Here is a 19,734-nt window from a genome sequence, read left to right as displayed (position 1 = left end):
CACGAATCTTCACGGAACCATCATTTGCAGCCATAGAGCCATGGAGTCCACGTGAGGCTCACAAATCCATTGCAAGCATGGAGCCATGGAGTCCATGAACAAGGGGTAACTAAAAAGCTGCATCGTCACGAACAGTGCAGAAACCAATAATTGAGCACAACAGTATCTGTTTTTCTTAAACAAAGTTGAAATTTAGTTCGAGACTAGGTTCAGTTTCTTTCCTCAAATGCTTCGAATATTTGCTCTCAGATCTCAATCAAAAAGTACTTCCAAAAAAGATGAAAATAAAAACAGAGCTAAACGAGTATCCCTTTAGCTGACCATTGCATGCTATCAATAGAGAATAAGAAAGATACTAGGTGAAGTAGAATCAGCCTGGCAACAAACACATCAATTTAACCCATACAAAAAAAAAAATCATATAACAATCTTCTTTTATCTTCTTCAGGAAATTAAAAAAAAAAAAAAGATTAAGAAGTGTGCGTGTGTGTGCGTGTGTGTGTTAAAAAAACTCTTGCATTTTCTATTTGCTTTTTATTTTTAATAATAGAGAGTATTAATAAAAAGATAGTCATCTCCTAAAAAGTTAAATGACGATTCATGACTGCGTTAGAAATGAGATAAAAAAAAAAAAAAACAAAAAACAAAAAGGAAACATATATAGAAGGAAATATATAACAACCGAAGTACTTATGTGTATTTCTTTTCCCTTGTTCTTTAACAAGATCCCTGCAAAGCCTACATTCCTGGCAGAAATAAGTCCAATTTACTACCTTCTAACTGGCATAGAAGATGATCTAGGAAGATCTTCCACGTGAAAATTTGATGTTTCTGATGAAGAAACAGAAGCTGAGTGTCGAAGGGAAAGGAGTAGCTACCCCGCTTGAAGTTTCATTGGCAAACTGTGGTAGGACGAACTGAAAATAAAAGAAGCTGGCTGCAACTCGACTTGAGTGACTGGATCTGCATCATTCTCAGGAATATCAAGCAAATGATGATTGTCTTCCTCTGACATTAATGTGCTTGTGTCTCTGTGCATGGTAGAATCATCTGTGAAAATTGCATGCCTTCTCTTCCCGCTAGTTGCTGCTTTCCACCACCCATGGAATATTGTCTCCCTTATTCTTGGAGGAAATAATGCCGCCTTATAGTTTGTTCCCATCTGGGAAAAGGGAGGGAACAGTACGTGATGCTAATAATGACCAGAAAATGATTGAACAAAAAACAAGTGGTATAATACTACCAACTTAACCCATTAATGAAAACCTGCTCGAGCATTTCATGTTACTAGTTGGGAAGAGGGAGGCTTGTTCTACTCACAAGTGGATAAAGATGATTTCAATTCTTAAAATGCCATAAAGAATTGATGGCAATTTAAAGGACTCGACATCTTGACTTATTCTCATGTCTAAAAATATATATATTAAGTTTGTTCCAAAACCCTTTCTTGGTGATGGATTGTGATAAAGCACCACAGCATCGCTCCCATAAAGAAAAAGGTTGAGAAGATAATCTGAAGGAAAAAACTTGAGGTTTGTTAGCCGACAAATCACGCTGTCAAGATTTATTAGTTTCAACAATTTTGACGTTAGAAATAATTTACATGGAAGCTGTGGTGTATCTGCATCTGATACAAGTTAAAACTAGCTAGATTGTGGTAGATTATGTGCTTCTAATGTCTTGTTCATGATATTTGTTGACTGGTAGATTATGCATTAGTATTTTCTTGCATATAATATGAATTGGCATGTTTTTTTCCTTGATGAAAAGTGCATATAGTGGCAATATGATACCTGAGTAACAAGTGCATATAGTGGCAAGGTGCTGTAGCTGCAAAGGAACTGCCCAGCAAACCTACAAGATAAAACAATGATGCAGTAGCTGTAAAAGCTGATGAATCCTCAAGAAAGTCTCAACTATCTCAGATGTATGCATACCCCAACACAAGTCGTATGTACACCTGTAAATGGTTCCTAATAAAGCAGGATCTGTACCCAAATTGCCACTGTAAATTAATCAACAAAAGACAGATCAGTTTTCAACGTACAGATTCAACACCTCGTCACGGAAAAGAAAAAGCTTTGTATCTCCTCATTTCTGATTCTTCTGGTCAGTGATTATCAATCATTCTTTTCGTAAACATTGAATCAACCCAGGAAAAAGTGAGGTTTTTGCTCATACAATCACAGAAATTATAATAAATTTGAGCTTGGTTGATGTCAAGAAGGAAAGGACAAAAGTGAACTCTCGCAGCCCAGTGAATAATAATCAAGTCAGGTAGAGGAGATACCCAAAACCAAAAGAATGAAGCCAATTCAAATGCATTCTGCAATCACATTTCAGAGAAAGAAAAGAATGAGATGTCAGCTATGCTACTTTGGCACAACACCATAGAACCATTTTCTAGGAAAGAAGGAACTGAAAGGACGGTATATGTTACCATTTTAACTTGAGCAACTGATCACAGTGAGCATTGCTTACCTGGAACAGGATAAAATGGATCAATGAGAGATACAGTTCTGGCTTCTTGAACCAGAAAAGATCATCTCGAGGCCTCATCTTCCCTTCTACAGAGTGTCCAGTAGTCAGGCCAGCAGTCTCTAATGTCAAGGTCGCATAACATGTTGTAGCTTTGCACCGACTAGAACAACAAGCTGCCCATGACATGAAATATCAGAGATGCCCAGTGCAATCACTTTAGCAATACAAAAATTCGTTACGTGTAATCTGTTGTCCTTCCAGATGTCTGTTTCTCACTGCATACTTTTTGTTTCTACCGAGGAAAATTCCTTTTGCAGCATACAAGTGATTGATGAAAGTGAAACTCAAAAGAACCTGCAGCACTTACAGTGATTGGAACGACGGATATCCAGAAATAGAGATTAGATCCTGTAGAAAGTTTCCAAAACGAACAAACCATAAATCAGTAAGATTAAGACTTAGGATAACCCGATCATACACTAGACAAACACTAGATCATTCATACATTTTATGTTGCGGGTTTGATTAAAAAAAATTTAATGTAAAAAAAATTATCTAAGTGTTGATAATTGTTTTATGATAATAAGAAATTTAATTATAAACTCAAAATATAATATATATTGAATAATATATTTTTAAATATTGATATAACATATATGGAAAGTAAATCGAAAAAAATAACAAAATCCAATTAAAAACAATAAATAAAGTTACCACAGATCAACTTACCAAACTTATAACCCGAGTCATTAAATCGAAATAATCTCATAGAAAAAAATAAAAAAACAATTACAGAATCTAATTTCTAATTAACCCAATATTGAAGGATGAAATCGAAAAAAAATCAATTAAGCGATAAGAAAAAAAATAATTGAAGTCAACCCGAGTTAATTTGTTAAACCCGTTACTTGAATTATGAGATCATAATAAATTTATTAAAAGAAAATTGAAAAAAAAAATTATAAAGTCTCAATTCCAACAGATCCAATATTAAAGATTAAAATAAAAAAAAATTAAATCATATAACTAGTATATAACATAATACAAAGAAATTTAAAAAAAAAATTACAAAACATAATTCCCAAAATAAAAAGGATGAATTTAAAAAAAAATCATTAAAGTGTTAAATTAAAAAAAAATATTAAATAAAAAAAAACAAAACAAAACACTGATGAATAATTTTTTATGAGTGGCTACGGCGAATTAGCCATAAATTTTAGTGTTTCGTTAGTTAATGTTTTTATAATACTCACCGAAATTCGTATATTGTTACCCAATGGCAAGTGCAAAACAAAGCAATTCATAGCATTATTTTTCACTCTCATAGCCATACCTTTCACATTAAACAGCATGAATGCAACAACAAATCCCCACAGTGGACCACTGCAAGGCATTGAACACACAGGCATTTAGCTGGTCCATCTTCTCCTGGCTCAATCCAAGCCGATGAATGGTCTGAAAATGCAAGAAACATTCAAAGTACATAGAATTAAGACGTTACCTCACACCAACAATTCTCTGGAATTCTTCTTCCGTGGAGCGAATCATGTAGCTGTGAAAATCATATTTCAATGAGAGTTTGTGATTCTGCCACGAATAAGAAAAAACCAAGAGGAATGGATGTCAATAAAGCATCACTGATACTACCAACAGTATATCAGCAAAGACGCTCACGTTGTCTCTGTATATATATACTTCATTTTCTTCTTCTTTCTTAAACCAAGTACAATACCATTGAATTCCTCAGTTGATTCTGTTAGAGAATAATATAAATTATTTTTTAGAACCTTACTTAATAATTTAAACTATTAAGTTAAAATAGATTCTTTGATATAGTATCAGAGCCTTGATGACCAAGTGGTCACGAGTTCGAATCTCACCATCCCTATTTATTTGATAAAAATTAAACACAAGGTAATGTGGACATGTGCAAGTTTCAAGCCCAAAGAACTTTCACTTGAGGGGTGTGTTAAAAAATAATATAAATTAGTTTTTGAGATTTCACCTAACAGCTTAAGCTATTGGGTTGAATAGGTTTTTTGACAGATTCTGGGATAATAACACCCCTGCTCCTCTCTTTTTCCTGGAGGAGAGTGTCATATTGCATTGATAGTAAATCCTAAATGCTAGTTGAAAAGTAGAACTTCCTCTGTGCCCCTTGCAATGTTGTAAATGCTATTTCAAGTATGGGCTAACAGATAACAGCAGAGCATACCATGATGAAGCCCTTGCGAAGAGTGAGGTAGTCTGTGCGAGCCACTGAAGGTCCAAATTGCCGAAAGAAACATGTCTGCAAGTTGATAAAACACATCAAATGATGACCAACACAAAAACAAGGCCAGATGAGAAGGCTCTGATTCTATTGCAGAATTGGAGGTAATAACAAGCAAGCATGGATTACAACATGGAAACCATTAAAGAGCAAGAAAGAGAGTTTTGTGCCTACCACCCAGATAAGAAAACTGTTCTTGACCGAAGGGCTTGATGTATGATGTCTTGCGAAGGTTGTTTGCCTTCGCAATGTCTTCTCTCTATTGTTTTCTGCTACAGAATAAAAAATTATTAAGTCGTGATGATTTCTGTGATACAACAATATTTCTAAGAATAAACATTCTCAATTGAAATGATTGGAAGGTGAAGGTATCCCTTGAAAAATAATGCCAAGAGAGGAAGAAAAGAAAAAACAACAGAAACTTATTGCGAGTTCCTATTTTTTCCCAAGCATCTTCATTCGAATGCAAACAATGAAATTCAATCTCTTTTAAAGTTCTAGCACCTAGACTTACATGTATAAGGGCAAGCTAAATAGTGTATACAGAAGAGGGAGATTGAGTGGTTATATTCTAAATCAGCCATAAGGTATAGAGCTGACATAGGCAAAAAGAATTGGGCAACACTTGTTACTGTTTAAACTTTTAAATCTATTCAAAACCACTTTCCTGTCTAAGGCTTTACCTGTTGATACACCATGGCAGTCCTTACGAGCCAAATCCTCCCATGCTCTCCAACTATGAATCTGGTGAAGCAATTACAATGTTAGACAGTTGGTCATGGTGATAACGAGATTATGGTTCTCTTGTTTCATGAGTCAAATCTAGTATCTTGTATTTGATCAACTGCAGTTCAGGAAGACGTTGGTTTTTACGGACAACATAATTTCCTCTCCCGGGTCCTGGGAAAAGACATAACAAGTTCGACTAGAAAATACTGTATTACTCTAAATACAAGAACCAAATGCATGGTGGATCTTGTTTTATACATGATATATCTATTCCCTGATAAATCTATTTTTAATGGGTTTAAAAACCCCTTATAACCTTTCTCTGGAATGAACATGTCTCACGTAGGGGTTTAACAGTGTACTACCGAGCTCAGCCATGATAGGGCTTGGTAGCGTGTCATGCCCCGGCGCCAGACCCAGACGCAATTAGGTGTAGTGTGACAAGCCCCAGAAACGTTGTGTATGATGCTAGCCAAACCCAGAAGTTTTTAAAGTTTGGCAATTAATCAAGTTTAAGGTAACATGAATTTGAAAAACATATCAGACCCAAAGCACTTGAACATAGCATTCCGTTAAGTCTAAACCTTGGACTTGACAGTTAGTTAAGCCTAAAGTAATATGGGTTTGACAAACATGTCAAACCTAGAACACTTCGAATGACATTTCACAAAGTCCGAAGCAGTTGGACTTGGCTGTCAACCAAGTCCAGGCACTTAAACTTAACAATCAGTCATATGCTCAAGGTAACGTGGGTTTGGAAAAGATGTCAGACTCAAGACACTTAGACTTTACAGTTAATCATGTCTAAGATAACAATCATCCTTCCTAGGCACACCCAAGGAAATGATCATCCTCCCTTGGCACACCTAGAGGAATGGTCATCCTCTCTTGGCATGTCCAAGGGAATGATTATCTTCTCTTGGGTCTAATCTCAAGGAAGAACTCAGTCTTTATAGGCTTAGCTACATTTGACATCTTAAACTTTAATATGCCAACATACCTTTTTTTTTACAATAGGACAAGACTCATGGATTATAAATACACCATGAGACCTTCAGAATAAAAGTTCACAATCTTTATTATTTACTGTATATATATTTTCAGAACATCTATCTTTAGAATATTCTTGTATTTTCTCTCTCTAAACAAAATTTATTTAAGCATCAAAAAGTCTCCACCTAAACTAAAGGGGAACCTTTTGCATATACTAGCCACGAACAATCTTGACCTACCATGGATTAAGTGTAAGCTATCAACTACCTTCTCTAGAAAAAATGGAGGACATTGCTTGAACAAATTAATTAATTAACCGATTGTTCAACTCAAGTGTACTATTCCTAGAATAGTTGGATTTTTGGTACATCATCATTTCCCTTCCATTATGTTGTGTGATTATTAAGCATATGAACTTAACCATTCCTAAAACCACTTCACCATTAAGAAAAGCAACAGCTCAAAATGCATAACCTTCACAATCGCCAGCAGCATTGTTAAGCAACTGTAAGAAATGTGCGTGATTGCCATGACGAAAATGAAGCGATGCAACCGCTCGAGATCTTGATATGACAGGAATGGCTCATATCCCTGCACGTCAAACAGTTTTCAGAATCGAATATTTGTCATTGAGAAAACGAATGCCATAATAAAGCAAGGTTATCAACTCGCTGCTTTGAAAATTCAATATTGCAACATCCTCAACAATGTTTTCTATAGATGAATGACATGCCTTTTCGCAGGTATTCGCATCCAAGCCATTCAACATTCTTCGAAGTGGATGAGGAAGAACAGAAAGCATCACTAGTTTACGTCCCTCGGAAGAATTTTGTTTAATTTCCTCATCAGTCTCTGGTCCCGTGCAAGAAGCAAAATTACCTTCATAGAACTTTGATGGAATGCAAATATTGGCTATGGTGCTTGAGTTAGCTGTTAAAAGAAGTGATATGAATCCAAGCAGCATCAACTCTGAAGACAAGTACAAAATGATACTTGTTAATGAAAATTAGTGAAAAGAAATATGAAAGGAAGGGGATTAATTAAAAATTACTTGTAAGCAAAAGAACTAGATGAACTTTCTGCAGCATCTGATGTTTTTTGAACTTGGAAAATACCTTCTTTCATCTTCTCCACCGCTACAAGCAAAGGTTTCCGATCGGTTTCCCGCAACCACTGAAAAACAAATGAACAAAGAATCAAATCTCAGATTAGACGCCAAAGCTATTGAAACCAACACTGGCATCCCAGAAAAGAAAATGCAAACAAAAATAATCTGATAGATTCTGTTTCAATTCATCTGTCAATATAGAGTTCTCCTAAAGCAAACATGTGAAATTTTATCATAAGCCTGCTGAAACAAAGTTAACGAAGCTGGTGCTTCCATAACAGGCTTCCAAAATCTAATTTTCACATCTAAACCATTTTATGTAATAATCAATGAGATTTCAGCCTACAATCGTGACCAAGAACCAAACAGAAAGCTAGAGGTATCAACTAAAAGCCCTCAAAAAGTCAGTAAAAGCTATTTAGAAACTCAAATTCCTAAGAACATCAGAAAAGAAGTAGTGGCAGATATCAATAGCCAAGCAAAGTGCCTTACTGCTTGCAAAACCTTCCATCAACATGATATATCCATATATACCCAAGTTTCAAAGGGATCAAATAAATAAATAAAATATTAAGAAAATCCGTTGTGTACCTTGAACTTTAAGTAATAGAGTGAAAGGAAGGAAAAACAATCAAATTCTGTACAAATACTGTGTAGTACCTCACAAATCATAACAATGATAAAATGCAACATCAGGAGAACAAGGCAAGAACACAAGAAAAAATAATAGACAGTAGAAAGAAGATGTCACTTACACTACATAGTCTGTGAATTGAGCGCTCCACAATCAGTGAAACAACCACAAGGATTGTCAACACAGTTGCAAGTGACCATGTTGGAGTTAAGGCCAAGGATCTCATTTCTTTAGTATCTTCTCCAATTCGAAGCAATCCTGCACGTACGGACACGCAAACTTTTGTCTTTAAATCTTAACACCCCTGAAGCCCCTGTCTTAATTTTAAACTAACAACGACAACAAGCAACCATATTCGCTTCCTAGAAATCAAAACCACCAAAAAAAGAAACACAAACTTAACTCCATCACCCTGCTCCTCGTGTAATCATGTATATAAATATGATAATACAAACAAAAAAAAAGTTTGGAACCCAACCGAGCTCTCTCTCTCTCTCTCTCTCCTTCCTCCTTTTCTCTTGGCTGAGACACAACCAAGCTCCGAGACTCAGTTTGATCAAACTACTTGAGCTCACCTTGGATTACTATTTATTATTATTCATGAATAATATTACATATGATACTATTCATGAATAATAATTTTTTTTCATATGTATTTTTCTATATATTTTTCAAGGTTATAAATCCTTTAACTTTTAAAATAAACAGGAGATACTTCATTTAAACAACACTGTAAAAAAAAACACTCACAGAAAACACACATTTCTTCTCTACGCTCAATTTATCTTCTTGAATTTTTATCTTCTTATCACTTAAGAAAAAAGTTTAAATACTAACTTAAGTATTAAAATATCTTTGGTTCATAAAAAACTTGTTTTATATGCACAACTCAAGCACAAAACTCATTGCTTGTGCTTGTTGTTTTTCTTGTGTTATTTTCTTTTGTAATAGTTGGTATCATAGCTACACATTTGTTGATATCAGAGCCTAGTAAATACTTATGATTAGTTGCTTTGTGTTGTTGAATAACCATAAATGTAAAAGGTCGTGTAATAGGATCTACTCATGTAGTAGATGAGAAGGAGGTTTCCTCTAAGAAAAAAAGATATATAGGAACTAATGTGTTGTTTTCTTCTATGTCAATTGCTATTATTAAAAATCCTAATGGTAGGACTCACGATGAAATGACTCACATAAAGGTGTTAAAGATCCTTATTAAGATATAACACAAAAGGATGTTTGTGGTGGAGTATGGTTTTTTACTAAAGTTTGAACTTTAGGATAACTTCCTTTCAACATGGAAAAATGATGCATGAGCTTTTTCAAAAAAAAAAGATATTTTTTAGTTAATTATTTTTAAAATTTTTTATTATGTATTATTATGTTTTCTGGCTATTTTTTTATTTGAAGGGAATAGATTTCTAGTTTAGTTTTCATATTTAATATTAATAGGATTTTCTAGTTTTTTTCTATATAAAAAATTGTAAAAGCATTTTGGCAAGTAAAACATGGATCGATAAAATTAAATATTTTGAGGAGTCTTCTAATAGTTCTTTTATTCTTAGGCTCCGTTTGTTTGCAGGAAAGTTGTTTCCTTTTGGAAAGTGAATTTCGGGGAAAGTGAATTCCGGGAAAGTATTTTCCGATGTTTAGCAGTGTTATGGAAAATGAACTGGAAAACACTTTCCAGTGTTTGTTTGTGTTATGGAAAATGAACTGGAAAATAATTTATTAATAAATTAATTTTTTTTCAGGTTTATCTAATATATATAAAATATTTAATCACTTACAATAAAAAAATAAAATCTAAAAAGTATAATAATGAATTTTTTTTATTATTATATGCTATATTCATATATAGCTTATTTTATAAAATATAACTATTATGCTTCAATCTCCATAGTTTTTTTTATTTTGTGGCAGCAAAATCAATCAACGTTTTCATATTTGATTCTATCAATTCCCCTTATTAACAGTGTTATAACCCAATTTTTTGAATAAAAAATACAAAATCAATGATTAAAAATATATTTGAGAATAGAGTTAAAATAACACAAATTCAAACTTCAGGGATAAAATTATCAGATTTGAGAATAAATTGATCAGAAATTGAAGAATTAATAAGTTTGTGAACTTAATTAAACTTTGATTTAATTAATTAAATAAATTCAGGGACTTAATTGAAATGTATCCAAAAAAGGGCAAAATTAAAAGAAATTTTTATTTGCTTAGGGGTCCAATTGCAGAATTTCCAAAGTTCAAGGGTCAAATTGAAAACTCCCGTTTTCCAGCCAAAACGACACCGCTGCTAAGGAACAACCGTGCGTTCTTCTCCCTCCCGATTCAACAGGAGAGCTTCCGATTCATCAGGGGAGCTGATAATCTGCAACAAATCTGATCTTGGACCAAGTCTTTTGCCGATAAACTCGTTCGTGAATTCCAAAGACAGTCCTGCAAAGATAGGACGGAGGAGAGGGTTAGCTTGGCTATAAAAGGAAGAAGAAAACCCAGAAAAAAGGAGAGGGGGAGAGACGGAGGAAAATCAACCCAAAAAACCAGAAAAAACCCAGACGGGACGCAAGCACAACAGAGAAATAAACCCAGACGGGACGCAAGCAAAACACCAGAAACGAAACAAAAAAAAAATCAGAGAAAGACCCCAGCAATAGAAAAAAAAAGCGCACAAAGAACCCAGAACCGGAGGCAGCAACAAAAAGGCAAGAAAACAGAAAGATATCAGAAAAGAAGAAGGACCCAGAACCAAAATCATTGGGGAGAACTAGCATCATCATCAGCTTCGACCTTTTGCTTTCCTGCCCTCTGCTTCTTCTTCTCTCGGTCGTTTGTCTCCTCTCTGCTTCTGTTTTTTTTTTTAGAAATGAAGGAACGTTTGTTTCTAATCAGCACGCGTGCTTCTGTGTGTAATGAGAAAGAAAGGAAAGTGTTTTTCTTTGTTTATCAAAAGGAAAACACTTTCCTCTGCTAAGGCTCCGTTTTTAGTTTTGACCGGAATTAAGTTTCCGTTGACTTGTTTTCCATATTGGTGCCAAACATGGGAAACTAAGGAAAATGGATTCCGGGAATTGGTTTTCCTAGAAACAAACACAGCATTAGTCTTTAAGAGTTTTTACTTATAACAAATCTTGTTGTTCTTCACTCTTATCCACATCAATTAACTTAATTGCTCTTCACTTTGAATCAGATCAAAAATTAATTTCAATCATAAAAAAAAAAAAAAAAAGTATGTGTAGGCACTACTTATATTTTAATGAACTTCAATTAAAACTGGAGACTCATTGAGTTGAGTCATTCCTTAGCCCGGGTTTTATACTAAACTAAGTAAATTGACTTTTATATGACAATTAAAATTGAAGACTTATTGAGTTGAGTCATTTCCCAGCCCGGGTTTTATACTAAATTAGATAAGTTGACTTTTATATGATTTAGTTAACTAAGTGAATCAAAACGTTTTTTGATCAAAATATTAAACACCTTATTTGACTTTTAAAATTATATCAAGAAGACAATGTTTTAATATTGTTGTTTTTTAATATTAAAACGATTTATATGAGCTAGCCCGACAAATACATAGGTTAGTTCTAACAATTTTATTTTAAAAAAAAAATCAGTGAAAAACACAATAATAAAATAGGTATGCATAAAAAAGTCATCGAAAAAAATTAAAAACTATATTATTAAGAGTTGTACAAAAGAGTACTTGCTAATTTAATAAAAATGAGGTTATGATCTTCTTTTTATATATATATATATATATATATATATATATTATATATATATATATAAAAGAGTAGAAATTGAATGATATTAATGCTGGAACCATTTTTAAATTCTCTACAAAAACATACATAACTCGAAGTCCCTTCCTTTACCCGTATATATGTCTAGAGAAAACACCAGAAACCCGCCACTCGTGAATCACAGTTGATCCCTTTACCTTTCTGTCTGGATAAAAAAGAAACGGTCTTTATGAAAAGCTAGTTCCCTTCTTTATGTAGTGCGCGCAAATGGAGCTTGTTAATTTGTTGTTTTCGCCCCTTGGATTTGACAAGTGACGAGATAGCAAAGGAAAAGAGGCAGAGAGAAAAGCAGAAGCAAAAACTGTCCACATTGAAAAAGAAAAAAGCAGAAACTGCCAATTGACAATTACAGAAGATTCAAGGCATTTTGGCTTAGGTTAAAAAATTCAATCAAATCCTAGTTTATCATGAGTCAAATATATTATTATTTTAATTTTTTAGATTGTCTATCTATCTTTATTAGCATATAATTAAATAAAAAATAACATAAAATAATTAGAATAAGCGGGATCCATGACTAGAAAATATATTTAATACGTGATCCTAGTTCATCATGAGTGAAATATATTATTATTTTAATATTAAAAAAAAATCATCAAAACTTCTCCATCCAAATTCAATGATTGCTTGAACAAAACTCTTTTTTGGCGTTCATAGTTATCTACGGAGACCTTTAATGCTTATCTAGCCACCATCAGTATGGACTGAGCCCCAAGTTTCCACCATTGTGATTCACGAGTCAGGACCTTGATACCCTCCTCCTCCATATCCCTAATGGAAATTTGATTGTTTTAGCCCTAGATTTTAAACCCGGCCTGCCGGCCTGTCTAAGGTTTGGATTCCGGATTTTAACTAGATCATCGGGTTTTGACCGGGTCACCAAGTCGTCCGAGTTAATCCCTAAAAATATAAATCAAAACAACGTTATTTTAGTATAAAAATATAAATATAATCATTAATTTTAATTTTTTAAGGAATTAATTGAGATGCATGTAAGTTTATTCGAACACTTATAATTAAAAAGAAAAAATCAAAACGGACAAGAGTTTCCATACAAAGAGGAAAAAGATGCGAGGGAGAAGCTAAATCTATTGGCCGTCTTGATCTTGGTCTCGAAGGTCTCAGGTTGGGTGACCGGAGGATACTATCCAGTGACAAAATCAAAGTGAAAATGACAGTCTTTTACGCCATTCCACATTCTATTCAGGCATCAAAAGATTGGTGCTCATGTCATTTTCAAACAGAAGTACGTATGCCTATCTTATAAATAAAGCACTTTTTAAAAAGGAATTCATTATTGTATTCTTTTTTACCACTTTCTTCAAGTGTTAGGCCTTCACTCATTTTCTAACAAGTAATTTGTTGAAAAAATGCTAACCATGTGAAATTGAAAGCCAGCAACAACCTACAACGCAATGCACTAGAACGTTCTTGTCCCTGACATGATTTAAAGTTTGTCGAGCAATATAATCTTTCACAGCGGGTAAATTCATAACCCTTCCCCTTCTTATTAAAATTATAAAATGTTCTTGTAAATTATAATCAATATCAAGTATATAATATAAACAGTGATTTTAAATCTAGAAATTATTAATTATATTTTGACAATTCTACATAAGGCAGAATTTGGCTTTTAAAAGGTAATAATAAATAAATTAACAAATAAATCATTCTTATTACCGCTCTCTGTAAAACCGTATATGAGACTTTCACCTTCTACTGTTATCATTCATTGCTGATGGCACGGTTCAAGTTTTTAAGCGTGTCTCGAGTATAATAATAATTATTTTTTAAAATGTTTTTTACTTAAAAATATATTAAAAATAATTTTAAAAAAAAATATTTTTGACGTCAGCACATCAAAATAATTTAAAAACACTAAAAAAATTTAATTTTAAACAAAGAAAAAAACAAAATAAATAATTTTTTAAAAAAATGTTTTTAAACACAAAAACAAATAGATATTTTTTAAAAAAATGTTTTTAAACACACAAAAAATAGTAAATTAAATTATTTTTTTATTTTTTTTTCTCTTGGCATCCCTCCCACTAATTAAATTTGGAAAAAAAAAAAAGAATAAATGTTTAATGTATCTCCTCCCTCGGTCGACCAGAATACTATAAAAATGCATATGGAGGTGTTAGATAGCATGGCACCCTGAGCAGAAGGAACATGCATTGTAGCCTCCGAAGATTACACCATATCAGTCTCTTTTATTTTAAAATGGAATTTGTAAAATCTTTTTTTTTTAATTTTTCATGAATAATAGTTTGTTAGAGTGCATGTTGTCATGTTTGGCAGTACGTTTGATCAAAAGTATTTTTTAAAAAAATTTTGAATTTTTATTATTTTTTTGCTTTGAATTAGTATATGGTTTATATTTTTAAATTATTATGATATGTTAATTTTAAAAATAATTTTTAAAAAAATAAAAAAATATTATTAATATTTAAATAAAAAATATTTTAAAAAATAATAATAATAATAATACTCTCAAATATGCAAGTCTCTTGTTGAGATGTCCAAATCAACGGGCAAACTAGCTGAAGGGCCTGCGTCAGAGCGGATGGATCTTCTCTAGCTTAGCCTACCTCGCAAAGCGCTGGGCCCTGGAAGTAGCAGCCCCTCTGCTGTTAGCGCTTTCGTTTGGTTGTCCTTTACGTTTTGTTCTTTCCATTCAAGCAATCCTGCAATTTCGAGCTTTATTGGGTCTAGGTCTAGTTTGGATTATTGGGTTTTAAAGAAAAAATATATTGGAAATTGGTTTATCTACTTTTCAATCTTACCCATATTGATATTTCAAGTAACGGGCTTAAAGCGAGGGAGGAGAGATAAGTAATTGAAGAGTGTGGGTCTCTTTGGAAACTGGTTTGAAATTGTGTTTTTCAAAAACTTGATTATTTTATTAAATTTAATATTTTATATTTTTTAGATTATTTTGATGTGCTGATATTAAAAATAATTTTTAAAAAATTAAAAAAATATTATTTTAATATATTCTTTGACAACTTAATGGTTGAACTATTATCACACATGATATTGACGCACTCATAGTTTTTGACGCCTAGCTCTTGCAGAATTCCTCTAAGCCAAACCTCATGACATGCACATGCAGTGGCAGCAACATATTCAGCTTCTATGGATGATAGAGTGACAATTCCTTGCTTCCTTGAACTCCAACATATTGCTGCTCCACTTAGAAGAAAAATATAGCCTGAAGTGCTTTTTCTATCATCTACATCTCGCGCATAGTCGCTGTCTGTGTATCCCAGCAGACTTCTGTCATTCTCATCTCCTATATAGTGGTTGTCTGTGTATCCCAGCAGATTTGTATTTGTGCTCCTTTTGTAGTAGACTCTGAAATCTAAAGTTCCTTTTAGATATCTTAGTACCCTCTTAGCAATCATCATATGTTCTTCTTTAGGATCAGCCATAAAAAAAAAATTTACTAAAATGTTAAATTAAAAGAAAATATTAAATAAAAAAACAAAACAAAACACTGATGAATAATTTTTGATATATGAGTGGCTACGGCGAATTAGCCATAAATTTTAGTGTTTCGTTAATTAATGTTTTGTTAATACTCACCGAAATTCGTATATTGTTACCCAATGGCAAGTGCAAAACAAAGCAATTGATAGCATTATTTTTCACTCTCATAGCCATACCTTTCACATTAAACAGCATGACTGCAACAACAAATCCCCACAGTGGAACACTGCAAGGCATTGAACACACAGGCATTTAGCTGGTCCATCTTCTCCTTGCTCAAACCAAGCAGATGAATGGCCTGAAAATGCAAGAAACATTCAAAGTACATAGACGACGTTACCTCACACCAACAACTCTCTGGAATTCCTCTTCCATGGAGCGAATCATGTAGCTGTGAAAATCATATTTCAATGAGAGGTTGTGATTCTGCCATTAATAAGAAAAAACCAAGAGGAATTGAAGTCAATAAAGCATCACTGATACTACCAACAGTATATCAGCAAAGACGCTCACATTGTCTCTATATATATATACTATCAAAAAACTATCTCAACCCAATAGCTTAAGCTGTTAGGTGAGGTCTCAAGACATGATTTATATTATTCTCTAATACACCCTTTCATGTGAAAGCCCTTTGAGCTTGAAACTTGCACAAGCTCATATTACCTTGTGCGTAATTTTTATCAAATAAATAGGGATGGTGAGATTTGAACTCGTAACCGCTTAGTTATTAAGGCTCTGATACCATGTCAAAGAACCAATTTAACCCAATAGCTTAAGCTTTTAGATGAGATTCAAGAAATAATTTATATTATTCTCTGACATATGCTTCATTTTCTACTTCTTTCTTAAACCCTAGTACAATACCATTGAATTCCTCGGTTGATTCTGGGATGAGAACACCTCTGCTCCTCTCTTTTTCCTGGAGGAGAGTGTCATATTGCATTGATAGTAAATCCTAGATGCTAGTTGGAAAGTAGAACTTCCTCTGTGCCCCTTGCAATGTTGTAAATGCTATTTGAGAAATAAAAATTTACTTCAAGTATGGGCTAACAGATAACAGCAGAGCATACCATGATGAAGCCCTTGCGAAGAGTGAGGTAGTCTGTGCGAGCCACTGAAGGTCCAAATTGCCGAAAGAAACATGTCTGCAAGTTGATAAAACACATCAAATGATGACCAACACAAAAACAAGGCCAGATGGGAAGGCTCTGATTCTATTGCAGAATTGGAGGTAATAACAAGCAAGCATGGATTACAACGTGGAAACCATTAAAGAGCAAGAAAGAGAGTTTTGTACCTACCACCCAGATAAGAAAACTGTTCTTGACCGAAGGGCTTGATGTATGATGTCTTGCGAAGGTTGTTTGCCTTCGCAATGTCTTCTCTCTATTGTTTTCTGCTACAGAATAAAAAATTATTAAGTCGTGATGATTTCTGTGATACAACAATATTTCTAAGAATAAACATTCTCAATTGAAATGATTGGAAGGTGAAGGTATCCCTTGAAAAATAATGCCAAGAGAGGAAGAAAAGAAAAAACAACAGAAACTTATTGCGAGTTCCTATTTTTTCCGAAGCATCTTCATTCGAATGCAAACAATGAAATTCAATCTCTTTTAAAGTTCTAGCACCTAGACTTACATGTATAAGGGCAAGCTAAATAGTGTATACAGAAGAGGGAGATTGAGTGGTTATATTCTAAATCAGCCATCAGGTATAGAGCTGACATAGGCAAAAAGAATTGGGCAACACTTGTTACTGTTTAAACTTTTAAATCTATTCAAAACCACTTTCCTGTCCAAGGCTTTACCTGTTGGTACACCATGGCAGTCCATACGAGCCAAATCCTCCCATGCTCTCCAACTATGAATCTGGTGAAGCAATTACAATGTTAGACAGTTGGTCATGGTGATAACGAGATTATGGTTCTCTTGTTTCATGAGTCAAATCTAGTATCTTGTAATTGATCAACTGCAGTTCAGGAAGACGTTGGTTTTTACGGTCAACATAATTTCCTCTCCCGGGTCCTGGGAAAAGACATAACAAGTTCGACTAGAAAATACTGTATTACTCTAAATACAAGAACCAAATGCATGGTGGATCTTGTTTTATACATTAAATATCTATTCCTTGGTAAATCTATTTTTAATGGGTTTAAAAACCCATTATAACCTTTTCTCGGGAATGAACATGTCTCAAGTGGGGGCTTAGTAGTATGTCGAGCCTAGCCACGCTGGACTTGGTAGCATGCCATGCCCTGGGCATGCTAGGTCTGGTGTTAGCTAGGACCAGATGCAATTGGGTGTAGTATGACTGTCTACATGAGCTGTATGTGAGGTGTAATATATTAGACAGATTCTAGTTTCTGCAATTAGTCCTAGAAATCTGGCAGTGATCAACAACCCTGTATAGTAATATTCAATTTAGGAATATTTAGTTTGTTTCCATAGAATAGTTTGTTTCCTTTTCTATAGGACGTAACTATGTATATATGGCCTCCTCATGCTGAGAAGAATACAATGAATTATATTCTCATTCAAATACTCTGTTGAACATGGTATCAGAGCAACAAATTTGATACTGTTTTTTTTCTTTTTCCTTTTTTTTCTTTCTTTCTGAAGTTTGAATATCACCAACACAAATCTATTGTGCATCTGATGGCCATCACTACAGACGAATCAATCGAATCCATTCCCACACCAGCACCACAGATCATTGTCCATCAGGACAACTCTGCGTTTCCTGCTGGTATTACATTGGATGAGACCAACTACTCATTATGGTCCCAACTAATGGAGATGTGTATTGGAGCTCGGAACAAAGCTGGTTATCTCACTGGAGAAACGAAGAAACCAACACCTGGAGATTCAAATCTTGGAACGTGGATCACTGAAAATCACAAAGTCAAAAGCTGGCTTATTGACTCAATGAGTCCTTCTTTGATGCAACGTTTTATTCGTCTCCCCACAGTCAAGGACATATGGGAGGCTGTATCAAAAACCTTCTACGATGGATCTGATGAAACCTGCATTTTCGAATTAAATCAAAGGTCTTTTCATATTATGCAAAATGGACGATCATTATCAACCTACTATAATGAACTTGTTGCCATTTTTCAAGAAATTGATCACAGGACTATCTCTCAAGAAGGAACGGTTGAAGGGGTGGTCCAACTGCACTCTGCAATGGCTCGACTTTGAGTTCATATCTTTCTAAGTGGACTTGATTCAGAATTTGATCAGGTCCGTGGTGAAATTTTACGAAAAGACCCAAAACTTGATTTGGAAAGTTCATATGCGTATGTCAGGAGAGAACACCAACAGAAGCAAACAATGGGAGGCTCTCGTCACATCTCTGAAACCTCAGCTATGTTGACTAATCCCCACAGACAAGGACCATTTTTGGGCTCTTCCAAGACTCGTAACAATCAACCCTCTGGTAAATCTAGCGGATTTATATGTTCTCATTGTGGTGAAACAGGTCATTCTAAACAACGATGCTATGAAATTATTGGCTATCCTGAATGGTGGGACTTCACAAAGAAACCCCGAAAGAAGGTTACAGGAAAAGCTATGGTGACCTCAACCCAGGTTGATCAATCACCACCAACAGCAAATGTTGCTCAACCAGGAGATGTTAGTAAGGCTTCTATATCCTCTACAACTTCTAAGAATAACACTTGGATTATTGATACAGGTGCATCCGATCATATGATTAAAAACTTACATCAATTACAATCTTTTTTCCCTTCTTCTAAGTCTGTTATCTCCACCGCAAATGGCAGTACCTCTCCCATTAGTGGAGAAGGATATGTCACATTGTCTAATAATCTCACTTTAGATACAGTCCTGGTTGTTCCATCCCTAGCATATAATCTGCTATCCGTTGGCCAAATCACCTCCACCCTCAATTGCACTGTAACTTTTTGGCCCTTGTTTTGTGTTTTTTAGGACATTCTGACTTGGAAGATTCTTGGTTATGGTGTTAAACGAGGCAATCTCTACTACCTGGAGTTGACAGAAAAGGGAGGGATGAAATTCAGTCAGGCAAATCAAACCAGTAGCAAAGAAACAGTACAAGAAACCATATGGTTGTGGCATCGAAGACTAGGACACCTCTCTTTTGGTTATCTGAGGAAACTAAAACCACATTTTTTTTTCTACTGTGAACGATTCCACGTTCCACTGTGATACTTGTGACTTGG

General features: G+C 34.2%; 1 pseudogene; it reads right to left on the bottom strand.

Moving 5' to 3' along the window:
• Positions 1-769: 769 nt before the first annotated feature.
• On the bottom strand, positions 770-17,355 carry LOC118039587 (MLO-like protein 14; annotated as a pseudogene).
• Between the last annotated feature and the right edge of the window lie 2,379 nt (positions 17,356-19,734).

This window comes from Populus alba, chromosome 11 (genome assembly GCF_005239225.2).
Source record: "Populus alba chromosome 11, ASM523922v2, whole genome shotgun sequence".
In the NCBI taxonomy this organism is placed as follows: domain Eukaryota; kingdom Viridiplantae; phylum Streptophyta; class Magnoliopsida; order Malpighiales; family Salicaceae; genus Populus; species Populus alba.
This window is presented reverse-complemented; position numbering and strand designations above follow the sequence as displayed.